Raw genomic sequence first — 12,851 nt, 5'->3', positions numbered from 1 at the left:
CCTCCTAAACCATTCCATACGCCAGAGAAAAAAGACCTTGACCTAGGGCAGGTCCAGCCCCACAATGAGGTGGGCCACAGGGCTCCCATCTCCCTGAATTCTGAACTAAGTAATGCTATGGGTAACCTAGTTGAATAATACTGTGGGGGTAAATCTGTTTCCGTCCTCTGGCCTAAGATCCCAGCCTCCATGTACGGTATTGTTCCCATGGGAAAATGCATTCCAAATTCCAAACGACTGATTTGCATGTGAACTTTCACTCTGGAAGTCAGTGACTGCCAGAATATATTCTCCTGTGGTTCAGTCTACCAATAGCTTCTCACGAGTCCTGTTCTCTGTCCACCTCCTCACCTCCCACCTCCCCTATATGTACCCTCAATGTTGACATGGTACCTCTATTAGTTTATTCTCACGCTGTTAATAAAGATGTACCTGAGACTGGGTAATTTATAAAGGAAAGAGGTTTAATTGACTCACAGTTCCAGATGGCTGGGGACACCTCACAATCATGGCGGAAGAGCAAGGGATGTCTTACATGGCAGCAGGCAAGAGAGAGCATCTGCAGGGGAACTCTCCTTTATAAAACCATCAGATCTTGTGAGACTTCTTCACTATCACGAGAACAACATGGGAAAGGCCCACCCCCATGATTCGGTTATCCACCGGGTCCCTCCCATGACATGTGGGAATTGTGGGAGCTACACTTCAAGATAAGATTTGGGTCGGGGCACAGCCAAACCGTATCAGTACCTCAAAGTGAAGCCTCACCCAGGTGTTCTCTGTTCCTCCCTTGAGCCGTTGGATCTTTAGGCCTGAGCTACAGTGTTCATCTTGCTTTCCCTGGGTTGTAGAGAGCTGTGCATGAGAGTCTTGACCCTCTTACAAAATCTTAGGATCCTTGAGATTGAAACAGTATTTCCCACATCTTTGTATCCTTCCAGGAAGAGTATGAGGTATATAGGATTTATGAAGCATCTACTATGTGCCAGACTCTGAAACAGTGCTTTCTAGCATAATTATTATTATCATTATTGAGACAGAGTTTCACTCTTGTCACCCAGGCTGGAGTGCAGTGGCATGGTCTTGGATCACTGCAACCTCTGCTTCCTGGATTGAAGCAATTCTCCTGCCTCAGCCTCCCGAGTAGCTGGGATTACAGGTGCGCACCACCACGCCCAGCTAATTTTTGTATTTTTAGTAGAGACAGGGTTTCGCCATGTTTGCCAGGCTGGTCTCGAACTCCTAACCTCAGGTGATCCACGCACCTGGGCCTACCAAAGTGCTGGGATTGCAGGTGTGAGCCACTGCTCCTGGCCTATTTTTTTTTTTAACTTATCTTTCAGATTTTAGCCCAGGACCTGGTACATAGCAGATGCTCAGTAGATCATTCTCAAAAAGGTTTTAAATCCCCAGCCTGCATGCAGCCTCCTTTCCCTCAGTCTCTTGGCCACTTGTGCATGTTTTCCCCAAGCTCCCTAACTCACGGGGGTAACTCAGGCTGCCCTTGCCTTCCTCGGCTGAGGGAACTGGGCAGGTGGCAAGATTAACAACCTAGAAACAGTTGCCTGGCATCTGAGGGAAAGCCAGCCCTCTCCTCTCCACCTCCCATCCCAGCAGATGGGACCTAGTGAGTTTGTGGGCTCCCTAGTTCCAGCAAGAATGGGAAAAGATTGGATCCCCAGGACTCACAATGTGGGAACACGTGCAGTGGGTGGAAATGTCAGTTCACAAACTCAGGTGCACATGAAGTTTAACTTTGTGTTTTACAAATCAGCTAGTCTGCTAAACTGGGGGGAACTTAACCCCAGTTCTTGAAGATGTGTTCCCTGCTCCTCCCTGACCCATTGCCCCATGGTTGTTCTCTGGGTCTGGAATCTTAGGCTGTGTGCAAAGCATTTCTTCACTGGACACATGTCCACGTGGTTGCTGCTGAGACATCCGCCATCCCCGCTCCATAGGCTCAGGCCCAGAATCTCGGCAAATTCCATCTAGGTGACCCCTGCCCCATGACACTCTTCCGCGATCCTTCTCTGGGGTCATGTGTATGGCTTCTGGAGTCTACTAGGGAGACGGGCCAGGTCTGCTCTGTTCCTGGGACCCATGACCTCTCCCTCCTCATAGCCCATCTGCCCTGGGGGGATGAACCCTTTGTCTTTCACCTTTCTCCAAGACATTTTGTCTTCTCTACGAAATTCTTTCTACCTCAGGGTGTCTTAGACTAGACCTATGAAAACGTAGTCCAGGAAGGGAGTTAGTGTTTTGTGGGCAACTTTTATTTTCTGCTCTGTCACAGCCCTGCCCAGAGATAGTGACCACAGAGCCCACTACTTGCACATTCGGAGGAATAGAAAAGAGAAAAATACAAAGAGGAGGGGAACAAAACTCATAGATGAATATATCAAAATATTTATCCCAACCTGATATACCTTGTAGATTGCCTTCAACTCTAGATCTCCTCCTCCTCCTTATTCTCCTCTTCGGTCCTCCTCCTTCTCCCTCTCCTCCTCCTTCTCCTTCCTCTTCCTCCTCCTCTCCTTCTCCTCTCCCCCTCCTCCTTCTCCTCCTCCCTCTCCTCCTCCTCCTGCTTCCTCCTCCTCATCTCCTCCTCCTCCTTCTTCCTCTTCTTCTTTTCTTCCTCCTTCTTTTCTTCCTCTTCCTCTCCTCCTCCTTCCCCTCCCCCTCCTTCCCCTTTCCCTTCCCCTTCTTCTCCTTCTCCCCTTCCCTTCTCCCTCCTCCCCCGCCCTTCTTCTTCTCCTTCTCCTTCTCCTCCTCCTCCTCCTTCTTCTTCTTTAAAAAAGAGATAGGGTCTTGATCTGTTGCCCAGGCTGAAGTACAGTGGCACAAACATAGCTCACCATAACCTTGAATTCCTGGGCTAAAGTAATCCTCCCACCTCAGCCTCCTGAGTAGCTGGGAATACAGGCATGAGCCACCATGCCCAGCCCGAACCCCAGCTCTTCTGCTGAAAGCAAACTTGCCCCTTTAGGGTGCTAGAAGAGCTCAGGCAGGGTTGGCTGCCATCTTCTGAGGGACTGTATGTCCTACTGCTGTCTGTCTTCTCCACAGCCCTATTGGCTACCTTTTCCTAGCTACTCCCATGGTTTTGGGAAGAACATTTGTCAGAATGGTGAAGGGAGGGCCCCTGGGGCTCATCCCAGTGATCAGCATAGGCATCAAAGCAGATTGTGGCAAGCCCTGGAATATGAACTAGTGGAGGAAACCAATGGTGCTGGGCAAATTAAGAAAGAAGGTATAGGCCGGGTGCCGTGGCTCATGCCTGTAATACCAGCACTTTGGGAAGCTGAGGCGGGTGGATCACTTGAGGCCAGGAGTTTGAGACCAGCCTGGCCAACACAGTGAAACCCTATCTCTACTAAAAATGCCAAAAAAAAAAAAAAAATTAGCCAGGTTTTGTGGTATACATCTGTAGTCCCAGCTACTCGGGAGGCTGAGGCATGAGAGTCACTTGAACCTGGGAGGCAGAGGCTACAGTGAGCCAAGATCACCCCACTGTACTCCAGTCTAGGCGACAGAGCAAGACTCTGTCTCGAAAAAGAAAAGAAAAAACAAAAAGTCTCCAAAAAAAAAAAAACAAAAACAAAAAGAAAGAAAAGGAAAAACAAAAGAAAGAGAGAAGGTATAAATTTCCAGGAGGGAAGTAACCAGGACAGTAAGTCTTCATGGAGGAGGTGGCACTCGGTGTAAGGATTTAGAAGAGATAAGAGGGAGGGAAGGCAGGAATGATGGTCTAATTGGGGAGCAGAGAGGGTGTACCTGGAGCATGTGCTTCAATAAGAAAAGCATCTCAGTTTTTAAGCTAATGTTGACCTGATAAAAAGATGTTTGAGGGAGTAGGGTAAAAGCAAGACTATAGGGTTATGGAGAAGGTGGCTGAAATCCTCAACAGTGTCACTGAGTGGTCCTGAGCAGGCTCTGGAGCCAGGCTGCCAGGGTTCAAATCCTGGCTGTGCTATGCAGCTGCTGCATGTCCTTCAGCAGGTTACAAAACCCCTCTGTCCCTGGAGTCCTCAGCTATGATGTGGAGACAATAATGTACTGGTGTCCAAAAGTGGCTGTGAAGATAAGTTTAGAAGTTTAGAAGTGTAAAGGGCTCAGATGAGCGCTTGGCCCATAGTAACGCTCACCGTATGTTTAGCAGTAATGGTGATGGTGATGGATAAGATAATGATGGACGCCCCTCCCAACCAAACACCCCAGTGACCTTTGGTTCCGACCCCCTCCAGGCCCTCCTGCCCTGATGTTTGACCTCAGCTATGCCTCTGATTCCAGGTAGGGGAAGATGCTTGTGCCCTTTCAGTTCTCAGGTTGGTTATTCTGTGTCCATCTGACCCCTAGCAATGTCGTCTCAGCCCCTCCGGGCCAGGTCTGGGTGCTGTGGGCCCTGCTGATGAAGTGGCATGTCATGCCTGGTCAGCAGGGCAGGCCGAGGGGCAGGGCTGCTTTCCCCAGCAGGGGAATAGAGTTGCGCCTTGCCTCAACTCTGCCTGTCACTGGCCTCAGTTTTCTTCTTACTGGCCTCCTAGGACATCTACGCAGATGCCCGGACAGAGGCATAGGCTTGGCTCAGGTCTTCCAGCCAATGAATGGCCAAGGCCAGATTCACACTAGGACAGTCTGGCTTTTAACTGCTGCACTAAGAGTCACTGCAGTAGATCCAGACATCAAGGAAGGTGCCCAGAGTCCTGGTGCCTCAGCACCCTTAGACGGGTGAAGACTGATGGGTGGAGACAGAATCGTTACAAATATATAATAAATAAGTTATAATAAGGCAGAATTCAATCCAAAACTCAGAAGAAAAGCAGTCCTCTCCGTTCTATTGCAAACCACCTCTAAACTTCGTGGCTTAAAACCACAAAACTCACATTTGCTCATGATTCTGCAACATGGGCAGAGCTCGGCAGCGGCAGTTCATCTCTGTTCCACATGGCATCAGCTGAGGCTGCTCCACCGAGGCTGCAGGATCCAGTTCCAGAATGGCACACTCACATCACTGGAAGTTGATGCTGGCTGGCAGCCAGGGCCTCCTCTTGGCCTCCTTACACAGTTAAATTAAACTTCTGCAGCACAAAAGTTGGGTTCCAAGTGGGGGCATCCCAGGAGGAAGCATCCCAGGCCAGGCGTAGGCACTTTTGAAGCCTCTGTTGGCATCTTCTTGCTAGAGCCCTATTGGCCAAAGCTTGTCACCTGACCAAGCCCAGAGTCAGCGTGGGAGGAGACTACACACAGTGGTGAATACTGGGAGCTGTGGTTTACCGAAGTGTCTGTCTGAACTTCTTTTTCCTAAGGCTCGCTTTGGTGCTCCTGACACTCTCCCGTCAGCCTCCTCTGAAACCTGGCTCCATCCAATATCCTCTTTCTCACCTTGTCCATTGCTCTCTCTTCAACGAATCCCTCCTTTCAGCCAACAAACCCACTCAAGCCACAGCTATCCACAAACAGCACCGCTCAGCCCTGCTTCTCCCTCAAGGTGCCGTCCTGTCTCCCTCTATTCCTTTGCTTCCAAAACCCTTCAAATAGCTGCTGAATGCTGGAAGCAGAAAAAGTTCCCTAAAGCCAATTTGCTACATTTATGAAATATTCTAGGCCGGGCACTGTGGCTCACGCCTGTAATCCCAACACTTTAGGAGGCCAAGGCGGACAGATCACGAGGTCAAGAGATCGAGACCATACTGACCAACATGGTGAAACCCCGTCTTTACTACAAATACAAAAATTATCTGGGTGTGGTGGCACGCACCTGTAGTCCCAGCTTCTCGGGAGGCTGAGGCAGGAGAATCTCTTGAATCCAGGAGGCGGAGGTTGTAGTGAGCCAAGATCGTACCACTGCACTCCAGTCTGGCAACAGAGTGAGACTCTGTCTCAAAAAAACCCAAAAAACAAAAAAAAGAGAAATATTCTGATTTGTCCATTCTAAAGAAATTTTTCCTTAATGTTTTCAATGAATACGAATATATACTGTTAATGAATGTATTAGTAAATATATTCAAGAATATACTCTTCATGAATATAAGTAAAAATCTATTGATAAGAAGTCTAAACTACTCTATGACTCTTAGGTTCCAGCAAGCCCATAGTCTGTGAATAGATTCACAATTGAAATATATTCATATTCACTGAGAAACACTTTACTCAAAATTTTTGACAAATTTGCCAAAATTGTCACACATTTCTTAATTTAAAAATTTCATCCCTCCTTTCCTCCATCCATTCATCCATCCAACAGATATTTATTTGAATGCCATGACATGTTCAGCACTGGGGCATAGTGTGGTTGAACACAGACCCAGCCCTGGCCCTCATAGAGTTTACAGTCTAGCAGGGGAGACAGTTATTCATTAAGTGATCATTTGAAACAAACACTGAAACTGGCCGGGTGCCATGACTCATACCTGTAATCCCAGCACTTTGGGAGGCCAAGATGAGAGGATCACTTGAGGTCAGGATTTCGAGACCAGCCTGGCCAACATGGTGAAACCCCGTCTCTATTAAAAATACAAAAATCAGCTGGGTGTGGTGGCAGGTGCCTGTAATCCCAGCTACTCGGGAGGCTGAGGCAGGAGAATTGCTTGAACCCAGGAGGTAGAGGTTGCAGTGAACTGAGATCGTGCCACTGCCCTCCAGCCTGGGTGACAGAGTGAGACTCTGTCTCAATTAAAAAAAAAAAGAACACTGAAATTCCAATCATGACCAGTGCTGCCATACCTTTTCCAGCTCATGACATGCCCTTTGGCATGCACTGCTTTGGAATTTTGATCATACTGCTCCCTTTGCTGGCAATGCTCTTTCCTGCTTTCCCTGCTTGGCATATGCAGCTTAATTTTAAGACCCCAGTCAACAGCGCTCACTGTGGCTCTGGCTCCTATCCCCAGGAAAGATTAACTGCTCCCTTATTTATGTTCTAGCAGCACTTGGCATAAACTTCTAGCAGTGAACATATCAAACCATAATATATTATATCTGTGTCTCTTCTATTAGATTGTAAGTGTAATAGGGTCAAGAATTCTGTCTTCAGAGGCTTGCGTGGAGTGAGTGTGCATGTTTAAAAAGAAAGAAGTTTAAAAAAATGTTTAAAAAGAAAGAAGTCGGGGGTGGGGGGGCGAGGTGCAGTGGCTCACGCCTGTAATCCTGGCACTTTGGGAGGCAGAGCGGGCCAGATAGCTTGAGCTGAGTTTAAGACCAGCCTGGGCAACATGGTGAAACCCCATCTCTACAAAAACATTAAAAAAAAAAAATTAGCTGGGTGTGATGGCAAGCACCTGTAGTCTCAGCTACTCAGGAAGCAAAGGTGGGAGGATTGCTTGAGCCCGGGAGGTCGAGGCTGCAGTGAGCTGTGATCGCCCTTTGCACTCCAGCCTGGGAGACAGAGCGAGACCCTGCCTCAGAAAAAAAGGTATCCTTACCTGACATGGAAAAATTCCTCTGGGCACCCATTAGGGGACAGACACCTCCATTTACACTCATCCTTTTAAAGCCTCTTATAATTTGTCCCACAATATAGACATCAAAAATAAGCTTGAGGGAGGCCCAGCAGCCATGGTGGCAGACAGGGCCAGTGGGTAAGGCTCTGGTGGCCACTGACCTGAGGGGGAGCAGCCTGCTGACCTCAGCCAGGGCTGCAGCAGTGGGGCCAGTGCCAGACAAGGTGCTCCAAGGGGCTAGCACCAAGTGCAGTCATCTTTGCCTCTCTGGCATCTAGCAGCATTGACTAGATGCTCACACACTCAAGAAATATGTGTTAAGTGAACAGTCCCTGTGACAATCAAGCAGACTTTATTCTTTCTGATGACACACCTCCTCTGGCCACCACTGTCACCCCTACAGAGCAGAATCACTCTTCTGCGGGGAAGCTGGAAGGGAAACAGGCCAAGACAGCCTGGGTGAAGCAGCACTGTGTTTTGATGAGCTGAGCAAGCCTGGGTGCGGGACCCTGAGGTTACGTAGCAGACCAGGGAACCCAAGGAAGAGTGCATGGGTTTTGTGGGCAAAATCAGCTCATTTCAGAAATAGTTGGTGGTTTAATTGAGCCTGTAGACCAACTTGCAAAAGCAGCAGAAAATGAGAAGAGGAAGGTAGTCAGTGCTTGGAACTTGCTCCAGTTTATGGCAAAGCAGAGAGAAGCACAGCAGCAACAACTTCCAGCACGAACAGCAGAAGAGAAAATGTGGCTAAAAAGGTGGTGGATTGAATATGAAGCCTCGTGGAAAGTAGAGGCACAGAAGGAAACACACTTATTGGCCAGTTTATTTTCAGATGTGACTAACGACCTGAGTATGTCGTGTGAGATGGAGTGTGAGGAATGCAGCCTTTCTGAAGGTGGTAATACAAATCTGGAGGGGGCTTGTTTTAAACCTTAGTGCATGTCTGCTGGGGAACATTGGTGCCATGTAGCCAGCAGCCGCGGCAGTACAGGTACTCATCTCTGGCATTCTTAGTCTGAACTAAACAGTCTGTAAACATTGATCCCTTTTTTTTTTCTGTAAATTCACAAAGATTTGGAAGGAAGAGCAATAAATTATTGTTTTCCAAACAAATAAACTTGAGAGAAAAATAATCCTTTTTCTCTTTTATTTTTTTTTAAGACGGAGTCTTGCTCTGTCACCCAGGTTGGAGTGCAATGGCGCGATCTTGGCTCAGTGCAACCTCCACCTCCTGAGTTCAAGTGATTCTCCTGCCTCAGCCTTCTGAGTAGCTGGGATTACAGGCACCTGCCACTTTGCCCGGCGAATTTTTGTATTTTTAGTAGAGATGGGGTTTCACCATGTTAGGCTGGTCTCGAACTCCGGACCTCAAGTGATCTGCCTGCCTCGGCCTCCCAAAGTGCTGGGATTACAGGCATGAGCCACTGTGCCCGGCGAGAGAAAAATAATACTTTTATGTATATGCTTTTATAGGCACAAGATATCTCTAGAAATATCCATGAGGAACTCTCATATTTCATCAGATCTAAGATGCCCTCAATTATAAGATATGCCATTGTTGCGTGCACGAGAAAGAAAAAAGACTGCTAAACGGAGAGGCAAAAGATTCAGAATAGCCAACACAATATTGAAGAAGAAGAACAAGTCGGAGGACTGATACTACCCAACTTCAAGGCTTACTATAAAGCTACAGTAATCAAGAGACTGTGATATTGATAAAAGAATAGGCAAATAGATGAATAGAACAGAATAGAGAGCCCAGAAATAGACCCACATAGCTATACTCAACTGATGTTTAATAAAGGAGCAAGGACAATACAATGGAAAAAAAGACAGTATTTTCAACAATTTATTTGTATGTAGAACAACTGGACATTCACATGCAAATAAAAAGAAAAGAATTCAGACACAGACCTTGCACCCTTCATAAAAATGAAGTCAAAATGGCTCAGAGACCTATATGTAAAGCACTAAACTATAAAACTCCTAGAACATGGCTGGGCGTGGTGGCTCACGCCTGTAATCCTAGCACTTTGGGAGGCCGAGGCGGGCGGATCACGAGGTCAGGAGATTGAGACTGTCCTGGCTAACACGGTGAAACCCCGTCTCTACTAAAAATACAAAAAATTAGCCGGGCGTGGTTGCAGGCGCCTGTAGTCCCAGCTACTCGGGAGGCTGAGGCAGGAGAATGGCCTGAACCCAGGAGGCGAAGCTTGCAGTGAGCCGAGATCGCGCCACTGCACTCCAGCCTGGGCGACAGAGCGAGACTCTGTTTTTAAAAAAAAAAAGAAGTTCGAGACCAGCCTGGCCAACATGGTGAAACCGCCGTCTCTACTAAAAATACAAAAATTAGCCATGCGTGGTGGCAGGTGCCTGTAATCCCAGCTACTCTGCAGGCTAAGGCAGGAGAATCACTTGAATCCAGGAGGCGGAGGTTGCAGTGAGCCAAGATTAAGCTACAGCACTCTAGCCTGGGCAATAAGAGTGAAACTCCAACTTGAAAAAAATAAATAAAATTTTAAAATCCTGATTTTTTAAAAAATAACTCTGGACAAGTTAAAAAAAAAAAAAAAAAACTCCTAGAAGATAACATAGGAGGAAATCTGGATGACGTTGAGTACGGACATGACTTTTTTGATGCAACACCAAAGGCATTAACCATGAAAGAAATCATTGATAAATTGGACTTCAAGAAATTAAAGAAAATTCTGCTCTGTGAAAAACACTGTCAAGAGAATCAGAAGACAAGCCACCAACTGGGAAAAAATATTTGGAAAAGACACCTGATAAAGGACTGTTATCCAAAATATACAAAGAACTCTTAAAGCTCAACAATAAGAAAATGAACAACCCAGTTAAAAAATGGACAAGACTGGAACAGACACCTCACCAAAGATTTTACAAATGAAGTAAGCATGTGAAAAGATGCTCCACATCATGTGTCATCAGGGAACTTCAAATTAAATCAACAATGCGAGGACCCAAACACATGTGTTGCTCCACATCCTCACCAGCATTTAGTGTTGTCAGTGTTCTGGATTTGGGTCATCTCATTGAATCAGTGTGAATGAATGAACTCTCATTCATTGCTGATGGGAATGCAAAATGCTACAGCTTCTTTGGAAGACAATTTGATGGTTTCTTTTTATTTTTTTTTTTGAGACAGGGGCTTGCTCTGTCACCCAGGCTGGAGTGCAGTGGCAAGATCACGGCTAACTGCAATCTCTAACTCCTGGGCTCAAGCAATCCTCCCATCTCAGCCTCCTGAATAGCTGGGACTACAGGCATGTGCTACCATACCAGGCTAATATCTAAAACAAAAATTTTGTAGAGACAGAGTCTTCCTATGTTGCCCAGGCTGGTCTCAGACTCCTGGACTTGTGATCTTCCTACCTCGGACTTCCAAAGTGTCGAGACTGCAGGCATGAGCCACCACACCCAGCCTAATTTGGCAGTTTCTTACAAAACTAAATATACTTTTACCATATGAACTAGCAATCGTGCTGCTTGGTATTGACCCAAATGAATTAAAAACTGGTGTCCACACAGAAATCTGCCCATGGATGTTTATAATCAGCTTTATTTATAATCGTCAAAACTTGGAAGCAAGCAAGATGTCTTTCAGTAGGTGAATGCATAAATAAACTATAGGTACATCCAGACAATGGAATATTATTCAGCACTAAAGGAAATGGGCTTTGGGTGATAACAATGTGTCAATGTAGGTTCATTGATTACAATAAATTTGCCTCTCTGCTGCAGAATGTTGATAGTGGGGGAGGCTGTGTATGTATGGGGCCAGGGAGTGTATAAGAACTCTCTGTACTTCTAAATTTTGCTGTGAACTAAAACTGCTCTAAAAGATAAAGTCTATTTAAAAAAAGACTGCCAGTTAACTATATGACATGATGCCATAACGACAGCCTTGCATGACACATGATTGATCACACCAGCCCTTCATGGCTTTGAAATTTCTTGCATCTATTCTGAGAGATCTGGCAATTTCCCTAGTCTTAAATTACACTGTCTGGCATGAATTTGAGTATGTAACATTCCTTTATCTCCTTTGGGTATCTTCCACTTTGGGGTCCTCAAATGGACCAAGCATGCATCAACAGCATCAATATCACCAGAGGGCTTGTTAGAAATGTGGAATCTGAGGCCAGACGCAGTGGCTCACGCCTGTAATCCCAGCACTTTGGGAGGCCGAGGTGGGCAGATCATGCGATCAGGAGTTCGAGACCAGCCTGGCCAACATGGTGAAACCCCGTCTCTACTAAAAGTACAAAAAATTAGCCGGGCGTGGTGGTATGTGCCTGTAGTCCCAGCTACTTGGGAAGCTGAGGCAGGAGAATCACTTGACCCCGGGAGGCTGAGGTTGCAGTTAGCAGAGATCGCACCATTGCACTCCAGCCTGGGTGACAGAGCAAGACTCCATCTCAAAAAAAAAAAAAAAAAAAAAAGAAAAAAAGAAATGCGGAATCTGACCCATGCCAGACTTAGTGAATCAAAATCTGTGTTTTATCCAGATCCCAGGGGATTTGTGTGCACATTACAGTCAGAGAGGTACTGCTGCTGAAAACCTCTCAATGGTTGCTCTGCAAGAAAATATGGAATGGAAATCGTTACTCCAACAATTCATAAATTCACTTCACTAATATAAATTTTGCACCTCACTGTTGTTTCTGTAACTTTCTGCATCCATAGCGACCTTTCATTTCAATGCTGATAGTACCGTCTTTTTGAAGATATTTTAAATAGCAAGTAAACTCAGCACGTGTAGCGTCAACAATGCACATAAATCATTTGAAATGATGACAATACCAAAGCTATAGCCAAGTTTGCTCAAGTGCAGGCAATGGTATCAATGTGATGAAAGCCACCTAGCTGACAGCTATTGTAAGACACATCCTGATTTCAGAGATGTCAAAATGTGAAAAAAAATGTATATCTTAGAAGTCAATGAAATATGGTAACAAAAATAGGCTGCTTCTGGGGTAGGAACTGGATGGCTAGAGAATAAATGGGAGGGAGACATTTCATTGTATCTTCTATTTTTAATCCCAGGACCCAAACCCCAAATCTCTGAATCACTTGTGTACTACTCAGTGGTAGTAAACACTGTTTTTAATGTAATTTAAGATTGACTTGGCTTGTGGTGGCTTATGTCTGTAATCCCAGCACTTTGGGAAGCCAAGGTGGGTAGATCACCTGAGGTCAGGAGTTCAAGACCAGCTTGGCCAACATGGTGAAACCCTGTCTCTATTAAAAATACAAAAATTAGCCAGGCATGGTGGTGGGCACCTGTAATCCTAGCTATTCGGGAGCCTGAGACAGGAGAATTGCTTGAACCCAGGGGGTGGAGGTTGCAGTGAGCTGAGAGGTGTCATCGTATTACAGCCTGGGTGACAA

Source organism: Pongo abelii, chromosome 16 (genome assembly GCF_028885655.2).
Source record: "Pongo abelii isolate AG06213 chromosome 16, NHGRI_mPonAbe1-v2.0_pri, whole genome shotgun sequence".
Classification (NCBI taxonomy): Eukaryota; Metazoa; Chordata; class Mammalia; order Primates; family Hominidae; genus Pongo; species Pongo abelii.
This window is presented reverse-complemented; position numbering follows the sequence as displayed.